Source organism: Schistocerca serialis, chromosome 1 (genome assembly GCF_023864345.2).
Source record: "Schistocerca serialis cubense isolate TAMUIC-IGC-003099 chromosome 1, iqSchSeri2.2, whole genome shotgun sequence".
Taxonomy (NCBI): Eukaryota; Metazoa; Arthropoda; class Insecta; order Orthoptera; family Acrididae; genus Schistocerca; species Schistocerca serialis.
The window spans coordinates 419,554,515-419,571,997 of record NC_064638.1 but is presented as its reverse complement, the minus strand read 5'-3'; the positions used below and the strand labels follow the sequence as shown (position 1 = coordinate 419,571,997).

The following is a 17,483-nucleotide window of genomic DNA, read 5'->3' as shown; positions in this document are numbered from 1 at the left end:
TTTCCTCATGTCAGCACCTTGTAGGTGTCGCCACCGGCGCCAACCTTGTGTGAATGCTCTGAAAAGCTAATCATTTGCATATCACAGCATCTTCTTGCTGTCGGTTAAATTTCGCGTTTGTAGCACGTCATCTTCGTGGTGTAGCAATTTTAATGGCCAGTAGTGTATGTTGCTCTCATTGTCAACTAGATCTTTAAATTCTTTCTGCATGGCATAGTACAGTCGTTTAATAACAAATATGCAGTATCTGTCGCCATGCGAACTGAGAATTCTCAACCCTCTCTTCTGTAATTCCCATTCATTTTAAAGGACTGCGGCAACATATCGCTAGACTGCCTCTTTTTGTGAAAAACAGCCATTGGGTGTGTGAACGTCCTTCATACAATGAACAAATAGCGAATGTTAAACGACACTGGCTACATGATTCTGCCGAACTCAGAGAGTTGTGCCCAATGCACTTCGCCGTACCGCAATGCTAAGTGAAACGTCGTGCTGTTCCGGAAATTTCTGAGAAGCAGCGTAATCGCGTATGTGATTTTCTACGAGAGGATCGTGAATGAGGGAGCTTGATGTTAAGTTTCCGGAAGCAGCCCGTAGTTCTCTGGAGTTGAAAAGGTTTCAGACTAGGGAACTCAGCACGCAAAGGAAATATATCTCTAGAAAGGAAGTACGAAGGGAGGTTTATGAAAATCAGCAGGCATACGAGGTGTTTCAACAATCATGACAGCCTACACAAAACATGGAAAGACGTCATCGTGTAAACGTAAAAGTGGGCGCTCATCAAAACTAAATGACAGAGATCTTCGTGGTTTAACACGAATTGTGTCAGAACAAGACAAAAATACGGCGGCTAAAGTGACTACAGAGCTCAATAACCGTCTTCGAGACCCCATATCTATCTACACTTAGTGACGACAATCAAGGCAAAGAAGCATAAAATATGGTGTCAGGAGCATAAATCCTGGACGGCTGATCAGTGGAAACACGTCATATGCTCCGAAGAGTCAACGTTTTCGTAATTCCCAACCTCGGGCCGGGCTTACTTCTGGAGAATGCCAAAAGAAGACCACAAATCCTGATTGCTTGATTCCAAGGGTTAAGCATGGAGGTGGATTTGTGATGTTGTGGGCAGCCATATCATGGTATTCTGCTGGTACCATCATTACTCTCAAAGGCCGTGTTGCAGCCAACGACTATGTGAACATATTAGGTGATCAGGTGCACCTCATGATTCAAATGTTGTTCCCCAACAATGATGCCATATTTCAGGACGATAATGCACCCATTCACATAGCCAGGATAGTACAATAGTGATATGAGGAGCATGCAACGAAACTGCAGCGTCTTCCCTGGCCAGCACAGTCACCGGACTTGAACCTTATCGAACCCTTGTGGCCGGCCGCAGTCTCCGAGCGGTTCTAGGCGCTTCAGTTCGGAACCGAGCGACTGCATGCCTCGGGCATGGATGTGTGTGATGTCCTTAGGTTACTTAGGTTTAAGTAGTTCTAAGTTCTAGGGGACTGATGACCTCGGATATTAAGTCCCATAGTGCTCAGAGCCATTTGAATTTGAACCCTTGTGAGCGGTATTGGAGCGCAGACTCCGGAGCATATTGCCGCCTCCCTAGTCACTACAGGAGTTAGAAGAGGTTCTGATCGAAGAGTGGCGTAACATTCCACTGGAGGCTATACAATCGTTATATGCCGGTATTCCAAGAAGAATCGCAGCTATATTACGGGCAAATGGGGGTAACCCCTTATTAATAAATTTTGTGTATCCCCTGTATATCGGTTGAAGATTATAACGTCTGGACAATTCGACAACGCCCCAACGGCATTAGTGGATCTTAACCACATCATATTGATATGTTACATTACACGACTGCGCAATCAAGCTTGCGTAAGAAACTGGTTCCGAGAGGTTACACCCTCTCCACCAGTATTCTTGTTTTACTCCACCGTTTTGATAAGTATAACTTGCTCACAGATTGTTTGAAAGCAACCGGCATCCAAATTTAATTTACGATTTGCCGTGGTCTTCATTTTCACATGGCATAAGCCCGGTTCGTAATCGGGTGCGTAATTTTGTGTTTTAATTTGAGTGCAGACCTCCATTTGTAGATTAAATGTTCATTATTGCTCTCTTGTGCATTTTATGTCACTGTCCAACTAGCACTATTGTACATTGTGCAGTGTTTATCATTTTGGGTTTTTCTTTTACTTTAAGTACGTCTGTCTGCATGCTACATTTCTCTTGTACTTATTGTATGATGTACAGTGTTGCCCTTTCATGCTTTGTATTTTACTATAAGAGCATATGCACGTTTGTCATAACGTTGCTGTATAGTGCTGTTTGTAATTCTGCTCCAATTTCATTGTCATCACTGCCGCTGGCTGTCTGGTATTAGTCTAACTGTGGTTTTATTTTACTTTAACAGTGTGTTTGCATGCTAATTTCGTAATATTGTGCTATTTCGCTTTTTTACTATTATATTTCTGTACCACTTTATACGTTGTTGGCTGTATGGTTCTTATAACCCAAAGCCAAAATAAAGAAATTACAATTATAATTATAGCGAGCAAAGTCGACTGACAAACTGGGCCAGAACACGCTGCACGCGTGAAGTTTCGCACGATATGGCCGCCCCTGAAATAACAGCAATGTGTTCGTCGTTGGTTCCTTTAGTTAGCGCGAAAGATTCGCCGAAATGCTCATCCAACTCCAGTTGCAGAAGCTGCAAGAGAGTAGTTTTACATCACTGAGAGGTTTTCTGTTAACATTTGGAGAGCATAGACACATAGAGGAAAGGAAACTTCAACTATGACAGACAGTATGAACTCCCATACGAAATTGGTGGCGAGTTGCCTGACTTCAAGGAAACCATGCTGCAGTCTTTACCCACGCTGAGGCTTTATAATTGTAATACTATTTATTAAAAATTAACTTCCAAGAGACAAAAAATGAATTACATCAACATAACGAATATTGGGGCGGAGATGGCCGAGCCATCACGAGAAAGCGCCCTGTGCGCGAGAGCTCGGAACTGTTAGTAGTAGTAATCTCTGAGTGTATGTAGCTCGGTAACTGGTGATGTGAACATTCAACTGGAGATCGAAGGGACGAGCTATATTTCTCCAAGTTCGATTTGATAATGGAAGTCTTGGAAGAAGATACAGTGAAATTATGTAGAAAATTTGCGGTGCTCGATATTATGAAATAATGTATTCATTATATTAATGTATGGTTTTTCGACTGGCTTTCTCGCAGCGTTGATTTTATCATATAGACAAAGTCTTTCCTTCTTTCATTTGGGCAAATAAATAAGGTTTGATAAAGACTTTGAACAGTATTGTAGTGACATAACTAGTGAACCCAACGACCACACTGAATTTTCACTGAAGACAATACCAGCTCGTGGCCGCATTCTACAGAGAACAGTTCCAATGGGGACGACGCGTCTGAGGTAAGTAGGTCTCTGCTGAAGCAATCAGCGAACCACTAAGTGCAAAATGGTTCAAATGGCTCTGAGCACTATGGGACTCAACTTCTGAGGTCATTAGTCCCCTAGAACTTAGAACTAGTTAAACCTAACTAACCTAAGGACATCACACACATCCATGCCCGAGGCAGGATTCGAACCAGCGACCTTAGCGGCCTCGCGGTTCCAGACTGCAGCGCCTACAACCGCACGGCCACTTGGGCCGGCCATTAAGTGCAGATTGATAAGATGTACTTCCGAGTTTGTTAAATATACAGTGGGACGACAAAATATGGAAACACCAAAAACACAACACACCCAATACGGTGAAAGAAAACCGTTGGCGTTAAAAACAGTTTCCCATCGTCTCGCAATGGAGAAATACAGACCGTAAGTGGTTTTCGAGGTAATTTTATACCGTTCTTCCTACAAAATAGTATCAAGTTCAGATAACGATGGTGGTGCTGGCTAGCCACTGCGAACATTTCTCTCCGAAGTAGACCTCAAAGAGTCGATAATGTTGAGATTTAGTGAGTGTGGTGGCCACGGGAGATGCGAAAATTCATACTTGTGTTCAAAAAACCAGTCCTGCACGTTTCGAGCTGTGGGAACACAAAATTATCATTTGAGAACAAACATTGGACCATGGGATGGCCCAAATGGTAACATAATACTTCGCAGTAAAGCGACATTTCAGAGTAACCGGGGGGATCTTGGAATACCATGACACGCTGCCCAAATCATTACCGATCTCCCTTCTACTCTTGTGATATAAAGTTTGACAGAAACTTAATAGTGTTGAACAAGACTCATCCGGCCAAACGACTTAATTCCATTGCTCCTTAGTCCAGGTTCTTTGGCTTCGACATCACATTTTCCTGTTAAGGGTATTTTCCATGTCACGTGCGCTATTTGAATTCCCTGCTTCTGCAACTCCCTTCGTATCGCGATGGTGCTGAAAGGGTTTGCAAGTGTGACTTTGAGCTCTGGTGTGACTTTTGCGGCTGTTCTCCTCTTACTTTTCGTCGTAATCCTCTCCAATGACCAACGTCACGATCACTCGACACTCACATTCGTCGGCGTTTTGACTTAGCAAATGATCTATTTTTACTTTCCTTGTATGTGTTATGAATCTTCGATACAATACCTCTTGAAAAACCGAAGTGTTCGACTATGTTACGGCAGCAGTCACAGTGCTACAATTTACCCTTGTCTGAATGCACTTAGCTCCGACATAATGCGCTCGCAGCTACTTAGAACGCCGTTCTGACCACGGCTGACGCTTGCAGAATACTGTAGGTGCAGTTCGTGACCAAATACAACAGCGTCTTTATGTCCAGGCATTTATTGCGGTGTTTGGTTCTTTCAGTACAACCCTTGAAGCCCTCCACACGCAATGTCATGTAAGGGACAACTTGCAGTGTTAGCACACAGATGCGATAATGTATCGCGGCAGGAATATTCCTTGCGTAAGTAAGCTGTTTAGGTTTTTATGTTGGTAACGCCACGTAGTGCTCTGCATGAAAATCACTGACTGTGCTGTGTGCAGTCTGCGGCTGGTTGGACTCATTGTTGGAATATTCGCTTGTGTAGTGTTGGGCAGTTGGATGTGAACAGCGCGTAGCGTTGTGCAGTTGGAGGTGAGCCGCCAGCAGTGGTGAATGTATAGAGAGAGAGAGAGAGAGAGAGAGAGAGAGAGAGGCCAGAGTTTTGAGAGGTCACTATAAGCGGACGATCTGGACGTGTGTCCGCCAGAAAAAGGAAATTTGTTAAGATGGATGTCATGAATTGAGATATACATATATATAATAGCTTTTGAACATTACTAAGGTAAATACATTGTATTTGATTTGCTAACTATGCCTATCAGTAGTTAGTGCCTTCAGTAATTAGAATCTTTTATTTAGCTGGCAGTAGTGGCGATCGCTGTATTGCAGTAGTTCGAGTAACGAAGATTTTTGTGAGGTAAGTGATTTATGAAAGGTATAGGTTATTGTTACTCAGGGCCATTCTTTTGTAGGGTTATTGAAAGTCAGATTGCGTTGCGCTAAAAAAAAAAAATACTGTGTGTCAGTTTAGTGATGATCAGAATAAGTAAAGAGAGAACTGTCTGAGTACGTTCAGTTTTGCTCAGCTGTCTTTGTATCAAATAACGTGGACGTCTACCAGCACAGTCATTCACAATTTTTTCTAAGGGGACGTTACACTTGTTGGACTCTTTCAATAACAGACGAGATGGAACTAGGAATGAGGAGGAGGAGGAGGAGGAGGAGGGAAGGAGAGCAGTGTTTAGTGTCCCGTCGACAACGAGGTCATGAGAGACGGAGCATAAGCTCGGATTAGGGAAGGATGGGGAAGGAAATCGGTCGTGCCCTTGAAAAGGAACCATCCTGGTATTTGCCTGAAGCGATTTAGGGAAATGGCACAAAATCTAAAATAGGATAGCCGGGCGCAGGTTCGAACCATCGCCCTCCCGAATGCGAGTCGAGTGTGCTAACCCCAGCGCCACTTAGCACGGTACTTGAGATGGAATCGTTACACTGCAAGCCACTGGTGACTGCAACAAGAAAATAGAGAAGTGAGAATGGTACACAAAGCACAAAGTGACTTGTGGAGTACAGATGTAGACAAATCACATGCCTGCTAGTAATTTCGGAGATCGGATACAGGTGGTAAAGGACAGTTTTGGTCACGTTGCGACATTGGTGCGAGCTTATACAGTGTGTTACAAAAAGGTAAGGCCAAACTTTCAGGAAACATTCCTCACGAACAAAAGAAAGAAAATATGTTATGTAGACATTTGTGCGGAAACGCTTACTTTCCATGTTAGAGCTCATTTTATTACTTCTCTTCAAATCATATTAATCATGGAATGGAAACACACAGCAACAGAACGTACCAGCGTGACTTCAAACACTTTGTTACAGGAAATGTTCAAAATGTCCTCCGTTAGCGAGGATACATGCATCCAACCTCCGTCGCATGGAATCCCTGATGCGCTGATGCAGCCCTGGGGAATGGCGTATTGTATCACAGTCGTCCACAATACGAGCACGAAGAGTCTCTACATTTGGTACCGGGGTTGCGTAGACAAGAGCTTTCAAATGCCCCCATAAATGAAAGTCAAGAGGTTTGAGGTCAGGAGAGTGTGGAGGCCATGGAATTGGTCCGCCTCTACCAATACATCGGTCACCGAATCTGTTGTTGAGAAGCGTACGAACACTTCGACTGAAATGTGCAGGAGCTCCATCGTGCATGAACCACATGTGTCGTACTTGTAAAGGCACATATTCTAGCAGCACAGGTAATCCCGTATGAAATCATGGCGGTGAATCGAGCAAGTACAGTACATACTGACGAAACTAAAATGAGCTCTAACATGGAAATTAAGCGTTTCCAGACACATGTCCACATAACATCTTCTCTTTATTTGTGTGTGAGGAATGTTTCCTGAAACTTTGACCGTACCTTTTTGTAACACCCTGTATATGGAAAACACTCAGCAGCAGAATCCTCTCGCCGATCTCGCATTTATCGGAACAAGTCACGTCGCAATTCTACGGCTAGCGAATGGTGTGCGCCTAACTACCACATCGTTAGGAGGCGAAGTGTTGGATGTACCACAGGATCAAAATGGATTTCCCTTGTCTCGCCACCAGAGAAAGAAACCATCCTGAGAGGCAGCCATAAGAGCGGTGATTATCCCGCGCCTTGTTAGAGGCCAGGCGAGCCACCTGTGCGCTCCGTTGTGTACGCGTCCGCACGGCCGGCTCGCAAGAACGGGGGTTGCATTCCGTCATGCGGACACACACACACACACACACACACACACACACACACACGTTACACTCACATACCGCCGGCGGCTCACATAAATTATCGCCGGCGAGGCTTGTAATAAGGAAGCGCGTGCAGTGGATGATTGGCTGGCCGGCGGCAAAAGGCCGCGGGCAGCGCCGCGTCTACCTGCCGCCAGCGCAGGCTGCCGGGGTAGCGGCAGGGGCGGCCGATGACCGCGACCGCGCCCGCCTGCGGTCAACGACTGCCGCCACCACCTCGGCCGCCGCCCAGTCCAGCGCGCCTACACACACACACACACACACACACACACACACACACACACACACAGCGTAAAGCGGCGCCCCGCCATTGGCTCGGCGCGCTCCACCTCGCACGGCCTCGTCACAAACAGCGTAATTAGGCCGCTACAAAACGTCTCCCGCGACAGCAGAGTGGCCACGACCGAGGGAAGGGGGAGAAAGGCGGAGAGAGTACTCGGCAGAGAGCGATTAGCAACTGCGGCGTAACTTCTTGTGCGCGTAATTACTTCCAGGAATAGATCGACACCGTATACTTGGTGTATTTTAAGCGTATCGTGTCTGAATTAAGGAAGATGAATTCTCACTATACTCGACATAATCGTCTTGAGAGATTCAGCAACTGTATAGATATTTAAGATAATTCTGATTTGTTGTTCCGTCTTAGTTCCATGTTTTTTAATTAGATTAAGTGTTTCGATCACTGTGGTTCGTCTTCAGATCTAAGTACTCTCATGTGTGTTTCTGACTAGAGAACATGGGTTGCTGACGCAACGACTTATCTCTGAAGATATTCCAGAGTGATCGAAACACGTGATCTAATTTTAAAAATATGCAACTGAGACGCGACTATAAATGAGAATTGCCTAAACCGAAGATGAATTCATTACTTTTTTCAATACATTGTTACGTACGTATTACGTTAAGTGACTAACATGGGCCCGCCGCCCCACGACGCAACAATTCCAGATTGTTTTTCTTTTCACAGTCTTTGGTAAAACTATTGTTTTGGTGGGAACCTTTGGGAAAACCGAAACGTTGGGAAAATTTATGGGAAAGAAAATTTCGACAAAGGGTAAATCGGGGAAGTATTTAATCTGCCTATCTTTCCTACTAATGCCATCTCTGATGTTTTAGTTCAAACAACGCATAGTTTTATAGATATTCACTACCGTCACCCTTTCTTCAACTCAGCCGATGGCCTTTCCTTTTATCGTTTCTTTATTTGTAACACGTTCCGTGTGTGTGTGTGTGTGTGTGTGTGTGTGTGTGTGTGTGTGTGTGTGTGTGTTTTGCACTATGATGTTCATGATGACGACGAGAGAAGGGAGAGGGTGAAACCCGGTGCCGGAATTTAACTAGTCCTCGCGGTTAGCCAAGGGAGCCAAGCTTAACATCCCCATCTCACGGACGCAGCACCAACAGTATCACATGCCCTCACTTCACGAGACACTGCGGAGAGATTTGGTATTTAAGCCAGGACACTAAAGTAATGCCTCGTCTTCAAGAACTTTACTTCCTCACCCCTACTCCCCCTTCCGGCTAAAAACTGGCAGTGAAGTAAAGTACACGCAGGCGGAAGCTAATTTGTAAACAGAACAATGAAAAAAGCGTGAAGGAAGCAAACTTGGCACTCCTAGAGCAGGTTTATTTTATTTTTCTGGTAAGGAATTGTTTTTATGTACAAACTAAAAGTTTTAGTTTATGTAATATAATTTTTTTATGTATATCAATTTTACGGCTCTCAACAAGTAATTCCACATATTCAATGTACCAACACTAATAGAAAATAGTTTAAAGCAACAGGTAGGTTTAAGATATTTGGGTAACGTTGCTGAATTGGGGAATTTTTATGTCTGCTGTAGGGGAATTTCGAAAACTCAATCTGGAAACCCGACTGCAACGAGAATTTCACAAACAGCTAAGCTGGTCCGCTGTTCACGTGCTACTGTCGTAGGCATCTATGGAAAGTGGTTGAAGGGCGATGAAATTACTCGTGGACGAAGAGGTGTCGGACGTCCATGCCTCATCACATAAGTGCGTGCTTTGTAATGCAGCACATTGGACGATCTGTGGCAAACAACGACAGAGTACAATGGTGACACAGGAACAAATGTTTCAGAACACTTCTGTCGGCGCAGTATACAACTCTTACGTATACCCCTGTTGAGCCAACATCACATATTACGACTGCAGGTACCGGTATTGGACCCTGCATCAATGGGAATGTGTCGTCTGGTCCGGTAATCAAGTTTTCTTACATCAGGTCGACGGTCGTGCCCATATATACTGTCACTCGGGCGAACAGCTACTCAAAACGTGATTGATTGATTGAGGGGGTTTATGGAACTAAACAGCGAGGTCATCAGTTTCGCTATTCGAAAGTTACTTGCGTAAGATAGAGGCGTCCGCTAGAAGTGGGCGGATCCAGTCAGAGGGGGAACCAATTACTTACCAGCTAAAAACACACACACAGTAGAAGGCATAGAAGGGTAGGCCAACTCTCAAACTGGAAAAAGACGGGTAAAAGAGCGTTCTTTGCATGAGGGAGTGGCCGTGGGTCCCAGGCACAGAAAACATTAAGTGAGGCACCGGCCACCCAACCACAACCACACTGCCCCTGCTCCAGGAGGAAAGCATAACTTCATAACTGAAAATAAAAACCACTTTCACAAAGAAACAGAGGACTGGTTCAACCATTTGCGAATCGTCTGCTGATATTAAAGACAAGGAATCTCGAATGCTATACCTAGTACGAAGGGCCAAAAGAAGAAGAAATTCCACAAATATATAGTATATATCAGTCTGGCTCCACAATCACATTGTGGGAGTGGCTCATTATCAAAGCCGACCGAAGTGGCCGTGCGGTTAAAGGCGGTGCAGTCTGGAACCGCAAGACCGCTACGGTCGCAGGTTCGAATCCTGCCTCGGGCATGGATGTTTGTGATGTCCTTAGGTTAGTTAGGTTCAACTAGTTCTAAGCTCTAGGGGACTAATGACCTCAGCAGTTGAGTCCCATAGTGCTCAGAGCCATTTGAACCATTATCAAAGAGAAAACAATGGCTGAGCTGAGTAAGACCATTGTATACAGGCATAAGACAGTGGACGCCTTATGATATAAGCAGAAGGAAGGGCGCCAAACTGCAGTAGTCTCCTTGTTTGTGCGGAGTTTATTACTGGGAGCAGTAGTGCATCAGATGTCATTCCACATTTGGGCAAAGAGAGATTTTGTGTGTATCTGCTTATATGCACCTGTAATCATGAAAGGGAATAGGGGGTACGTATATGCCTCTCTAGCCAAATGGTTAGCCAGTTCATTTGCTGGGATCTCCACATGACTAGCGACCCAGAGAAAGACAACTGAGCAGGCGGCATGGCCAAGAGCAGGGAGAAGGTCATGTATAGCAGAGACCAAAGGGTGATGAGAGTAGCATCGTTCTATAGCTTGCTGGCTGCTCATTTAGCCAGTATATATTCATAGAGGTCTCAGCAACAAAATAGACGGCCCTGTTAATGGCTAGCAGCTCTGCTGTGAACACACTACATGATCCCAGCTGTAAATGGTGTTCTATGCCAGTAGGAGACGTAAAACCATTCCCGCCTTAATTATCATTTTAGAACCATCAGTGAAGAACGTGGTATTGGCCTGAAACCCATCAAGGATGGAACATACAAAACGCTGGAATATCATATGGTTGACAGAGACCTTAGGACCCTGGAATGGGTCAGCCCTAATTCTTGGTTGAGGCACCATCCAAGAGAGGGGGGGGGGGGGGGGGGAGGGTATGGGAGGAAATACACAGGGCACTTTCCAGTGCATGGAGGTGGAGATGGATATCCATTACAACTGGCAATCCCACCCAAAGGTGGGTATCAGGAGGGAGACTCGTTTGCAAAGAGGACAGGGTACACGGGATTGTCAGGAAATCATTGAATGGACAATCTAGTCTGAACAAAATCAGTGAACAGTACAGATGGAGAAGAGAGCATGGTCTGCACCACAAGATGTGGGGGCCAGGAGGCAGATAGCATTAAGCTTCTGCATGCAGGTAGTCTTCAGGTCGAAATATGAGGCAGCCACATCTGCTTTTTTATCAGAAACCAGACCCAAGAAATGAGAATGTGCAACAACTTCTAGGCACTGGTCGGGGTCTACTGTGGGGTTGACAGAAAAAAATTCATAACCCGCGTTTTGGAGGAGAAAACAGGAAGCCATCGGAGAGGGCTCACACAGAGACCTGATGGATGGCACCTTGGAGCTGGTCTTCAGCAGACCCTACCAAGAGGGAGCTGCACCAAGTGCAAAAATTGTCTACATATAACGCCAGTGTAATCACTGGCCCAACAGAGGTTACAAGCATTTTGAAGCATGTTGTTTCCAATCTGGGTAAATGGTCAGTTGTAGATCGTCCTTCACGGAAGCCACACTGATACAAGGACAAAAGGCCTGAAATTTGAGTACTGAACATAATTTGAAGGTAACTATCCTCTCAACAGTTCACAAAGTATATTGGTCAGGCTAGATGGGCGGTAACTGTCGAAAGACGTTGGGTTCTTCCCAGGCTTAAAGACAGGTATCATTGCGAGGGGAAGGCACCTGTGAGCCAAATGCGGTTGAAGCTCCTGTGGAGATTTTGCCTCTGTGTAATGTCCAAGTGTTGGATCGTCTCATTGTGGATGGAATCCAGGTTTGGGGCTGTGTCATGTGCAGAGGCAAGAGCCTGGAAGATTTCCCACTCAGTAAAGGGTTCATATAAGCTTCAGCTTAGTGGAGGTTGAAACAGGGGATTCCTTCAACTCATCAGAAAGAAAAAGGACGCTGATGCTGGCGCTACGAGGTGTTCTGCAAGGATTGATGGATCAGTACACAGAGCACCCTGTAAGATAAGACCCTGGACAGTTTATTGTCGCTGGCAGCCCAGAAGGCAGCTATGAATAGGCATACACCCCCCAGGGAGGAAACACAGCACTCCCAGCTTTCCTGTCTATTTTGCTTAATAAGGCAGTGAACTTTAGTCTGGAGATGCTTAAAAGCTATAAGGCTGGTCTGTGAAGGGTATTATTGTAGCTCCCATCAGCAATCCTGGATAATTACTGTTACACTCTTGGTTCACCATGGTACAGGTCGAAGACGAGGGGGACCTGTGGATAGGGGGATAGCAGTGTCAGCGGCATGAAGAACAGTGTCAGACTTCTTCCATGACTCATCAATGCATTCCGAGAGAGGGGTGTCGAAGCGCACAGCAGATGTATATGAAGGCCAGTTGGTTCTGCAGAATGCCCAAAGTGGAGGCCTGTCTGCCTGGCAGCGGCAGGGGAACAACAGGATCACCAGAAAGTGATCACTGTCACAAAGATCACCAGGGAAGCCATGAGAGTGGGAAGGAGCATGTGAGATCGATATCAAAAAAGGTGCCAGGAGCAGCACTGAAGTGGTTAAGGGAACCATTGTTGAGGGGAGACATATCAAAATTTGTAATAAGTTGGTTAATTAGAAGACTCCTACCTATTGAAGTGGCTCTCCCCCATATGGGGTGCTGTGCATTGAAGACCACAAAGAGGAAATATGGGGGTGAGAGTTGCTGTATTGAGGTAGGCAGGTCAACATAAGGAAGTCACCTACCTGGAGGGAGGCTGACATTGTGATAGGTGATTGCTGGGGTCGTTTGCACCCATACTGCTATTGCTTCTAGGTTGGTACGAAAGGGGATTCACTCACTAATGACATTGGTGCAAACCAAAGTGCAGATCCCTCCAGACGCTATCTTGTGATTGGCATGGTTCTGACAGAATGCTCGGTAATCATGAAATGTTGGAGAGTGGTCATCACACAAGTGCATTTTCTGAAGAGCAAGACAGAGTGCAGAATAAGAGGATATGTGTTGCAATTCCACTGGATTATCATTTGGATAGAGTCCATGCTGGACATAAAGAAGCTGAAGGGAGATCATGTCACTGGGTCAGAGGTTGCAGGATGACATCTATAAATAAGATATCAGACTCAGGTTACAAGGGGAGAGGTGGCACTCCTAAGGGCACCAGAGCGGCTTTATCCTGGGGTTTATGTTTCTTCTCTTTCAGAGTGAAGGGCACGGAGGGAGAACAGGTTTCTGCGAGATCTGCAACCGAAAGAGAGTGGGTGACCGTGGCGTTCAGAGACAGTGCATCCTGTGACCGAGTCGTGGTAGCAGGCCTCCGGCCTGATAAATGACGGGGAGGGGGAGGGGGGGTGGGTAAGCCCCATCAGTGGCATGCGCCGAAGAACAGGGGGCATTTCTTTGGCTGGGCAGAGGGAAGGGAGGGCGAGGGAACTGCACGGGAAAGGGGGGGGGGAGAGAAGAGGGGGACACGACTGAGCTAGGGAAGAGGGAGGAGGGGGGAAAGGAGGTAACAGAAGTAAAAGTAGAAGAACATCAACACTAGGTGCAATCGGTCATGATTTTGGCTAGCCTCAGTGTAAGACAGACGATCCACAGTAATCTTTTCTTTCTTGGATCTTCTTTTCTTCTTTCATCTCTGATTAGTAATCAAAACGCCCTCGGTCCCGGGTTCGAATCCTACCACTGCTTAAATTTTGATTAATAATCAGCATTGGCGAGCAAAGCCTTCCGACATAAGAAGTCACTCTCGTTCTGCCAACGGCCTTGTCAAAGAGGACAGAGGAGCGGACAAAGGCTCAGAGGACTCTTGTCCTACAGGTGGGAAACTACCCCTAAAGGCGGAAGAATCAACAGTGATAAATGGCATGAGGGTGCAGAAGGCAATGGATACCACTGCATTAAAGACATGTAACTTGTGTCCGCAGGAAATGTGGCATGTGATTGAAAAGTGCCATCATGATCTCTCCATTGGCAAAAGATTCTGGAATAGTCTCCCATTCGGATCTCTGGGAGGGGACTGCCAAGGGGGAGGTGACCATGAGCAACAGACTGCAAAATGGTTCAAATGGCTCTGAGCACTATGGGACTTAACATCTGAGGTCATCAGTCCCCTAGAACTTAGAACTACTTAAACCTAACTAACCCAAGGACATGACACACATCCATGCCCGAGGCAGGATTCGAACCTACGACCGTAGCGGTCGCGCGGTTCCAGACTGAAGCGCCTAGAACCGCTCGGCCACACCGGCCGGCAACAGACTGCATAATCAACGAAAGAATATCATTCTTCAAATCGGAGTGTGGATTGTCAGATGCTTGAACCTGGTAGGGAAACTAGAAAATCTGTAAAGGGAAATGCAAGGCTCGATGTAGATATAGTAGTGGTCAGTGTAGTGAAGTGGAAGGAAGATAAGGATTTCTGGTCAGATGAGTATAGGGTAATATGAACAGTAGCAGGAAGTGGTATAACAGTAGAAGGATTCGTTATGAATAAGAAGGTAGGGCAGAGAGTGTGTTACTGTGAACAGTGCAGTGATAGGGTTGTTGTCAGAAACGACAGGAAACCAACACCGACAACGGTAGTTCAGGTATATATGGAAGCTAAAGATGACGAGAAGGAGAAAGTATATGAGGATATTGGGAGGGCAGACGAAAATCTAATAGTTATGGGAGGCTGGAATGCAGTTGTAGGGGAAAGAGTAGAAGAAAGGTTTACAGGAGAATGTGGGCTTGGATCAAGGAATGAGAAAGGAGAAAGACTATTTGAGTTCTGCAACAAGTTTCAGCCAGTAATAGCGAATACTCTGTTCAAGAATCACAAGAGGTGGTGGTATACTTGGAAAACGGCGGTCGATAAGGTAAGATTTCAGTTAGATTACATCATGGTGAGACAGAGATTCAAAAATCAGGTACTGGATTGTAAGGCGTACCCAGGAGCAGATATAGTCTCAGATCACAATGTAGTAGTGATGAAGAGTAGGCTGAAATTTAAGACACTAGGCAGGAAGAATCATTACGCAAAGAAGTGGAGTACAAAAGAACGAAAGAATGACGAGATGCGCTTAAAATTCTCTAAGGGTACAGATGCAGCAGTAAGGAATAGCTTAGTGGGGCAGTACAGATGAAGAGGAATGGACGTCTCTAAAATGGGCAATCACAGAAGCTGGAAAGAAAAACAAGTACAAAGAAGGTAACTGTGAAGAAACCATGGGCAACAGAAGAAATACTTCATTTGATTGATGAAAGGAGGAAGTACAAAAGCGTTGCGGGAAACCAGGAATACAGAAATACAAGTAGCTGAGGAATGAAATAAACAGGAAGTGCAGGGAACCTAAGACGAAATGGCTGCAGGAAAAATGTGAAGAAATCGAAAAATAAATGGTTGTCGGAAGAACAAACTCTGCATACCAGAAAGTCAAAACAACCTTCCGTTAAAAGCAAGGGTGGTAGCATTAAGAGTGCAACGGTAAATCCACTGCTAAATGCAGAGGAGAGAGCGGATAGGTGGAAAGAATACAATGAGAGCCCCTATGAGGAGGAAGATTTGCATGATGTGATAAAAGAGGAAATAGGAGTCGATTTAGAAGAGATAGGGAATCCAGTATTAAAATCAGAATTTAAAAGAGCTTTGGAGGACATAGGGTCAAACAAGACAGAAGGGACATGTAACATTCCATCAGAATTTCTCAAATCGTTGGGGAAAGTGGCAACAAAACGACTGTTCACGTTGATGTGTAGAATGTATTCGTCTGGCGACATACCATCTGACTTTCGGAACAATATCATACACACAATTCCGAAGACTGCAAGAACTGACAAGTGCGAGAATTATCGCACAATCAGCTTAACATCTCATGCATCCAAGTTGTTGACAAGAATAATATACAGAAGAATGGAAAAGAAAAATTAGGATGCGCTAGATGTCTATCAGTTTGGGTTTAGAAAAGGTAAAGGCAAGAGAGAGGCAATTCTGATGTTGCGTTGATAATGGAAGCAAGACTAAAGAAAAATCAAGACACGTTCATAGGATTTGTTGAACTGGAAAAAGCATTCGACAATGTAAAATGGTACAAGATGTTCGAAATTCTGAGAAAAATAGGGGTAAGCTATAGGGAGAGTCGGGTAATACACAATATGTACAAGACTCACGTGGGAATAATAAGAACGAAGTGCTCGGATTAAAAAAGGGCGTAAGACATATATGTAGTCTTTCCCCCTCTACATTTCAATATGTACATCGAAGAAGCAATGATGGAAATAAAAGAAAGGTTCAGGAGTGGAATTAAAATTCAAGGTGAAAGGATATCAAAGATACGATTCGCCGATGACATTGCTATCCTGAGTGAAAGTGAAGACGAATCACACGATCTGCTGAACGGAATGAACAGTCTAATGAGTATACAGTATGGACTGAGAGTAAATTGAAGAAAGACGAAGGTAATGAGAAGTAGTAGAAATGAGAACAGCGAGTAACTTATCAGGATTGATGGTCATGAAGTACATGAAGTTAAGGAATTCTGCTACCTAGCCAGTAAAATAAGCAATGACGGATGAAGCAAGGACGACATCAAAAGCAGATTAGTAATGGCAAAAAGGGCATTCCTGGCCAAGAGAAGTCTACTACTATCAAACATAGACCTTAATTTGAGGAAGAAATTTCTGAGAACCTAAGTCTGGAGTACAGCATTGTATGGTAGTGAAACAAGGACTGTGAGAACACCGGAACAGAAGAGAATCGAAGCATTTGAGATTTGGTGTAACAGACGAATGTTGAAAATTAGGTGGACTGATAAGGTGAGGAATGAGGAGGTTCTGCACAAAATCGGAGAGGAAAGGAGTAAGTGTAAAACACCGATAAGGAGAAGGGACGGGATGATAGGACATCTGTTAAGATATGATGGCATGACTTCCATGGTACTAGAGGCAACTGTAGAGGGCAAAATCTGTAGAGGAAGGCAGAGATTAGAATACATACAGCAAATAATTGAGTACGTAGGTTGCAAGTGATACTCTGACATGAAGAAGTTCGCACAGGAGAGGAATTCGTGGTGGGCCGCATCAAACCAGTCAGAATACGGATGCCTCCCCCCCCCCCCCCCCCCCCCAAAAAAAAGCTGTACGAACTGGTAAGTGTAGACAGTAGTGGTGATGACAATTTACACACAGAGGTGCCGGAACGCAGTGTGTTTTCCTCATGGAATGGGTGTCCACATTCACCACAGGGTCTTGAGCTGTGCTGCGGCTCGCGTTGGTGTTGTTTGTAGATTTCCGCCCTCTTTTGGAGGCCAGACGGTATCGTTTAGTTGC

General features: G+C 45.0%; 1 protein-coding gene across 2 annotated transcripts in view; it reads right to left on the bottom strand.

The window, feature by feature from the left end:
* The window catches only part of LOC126472016 (DNA oxidative demethylase ALKBH2-like), a 173,028-nt gene that overhangs the window by 124,708 nt on the left and 30,837 nt on the right, over positions 1–17,483 (bottom strand). The gene's annotated exons all lie outside the window — the stretch shown is intronic.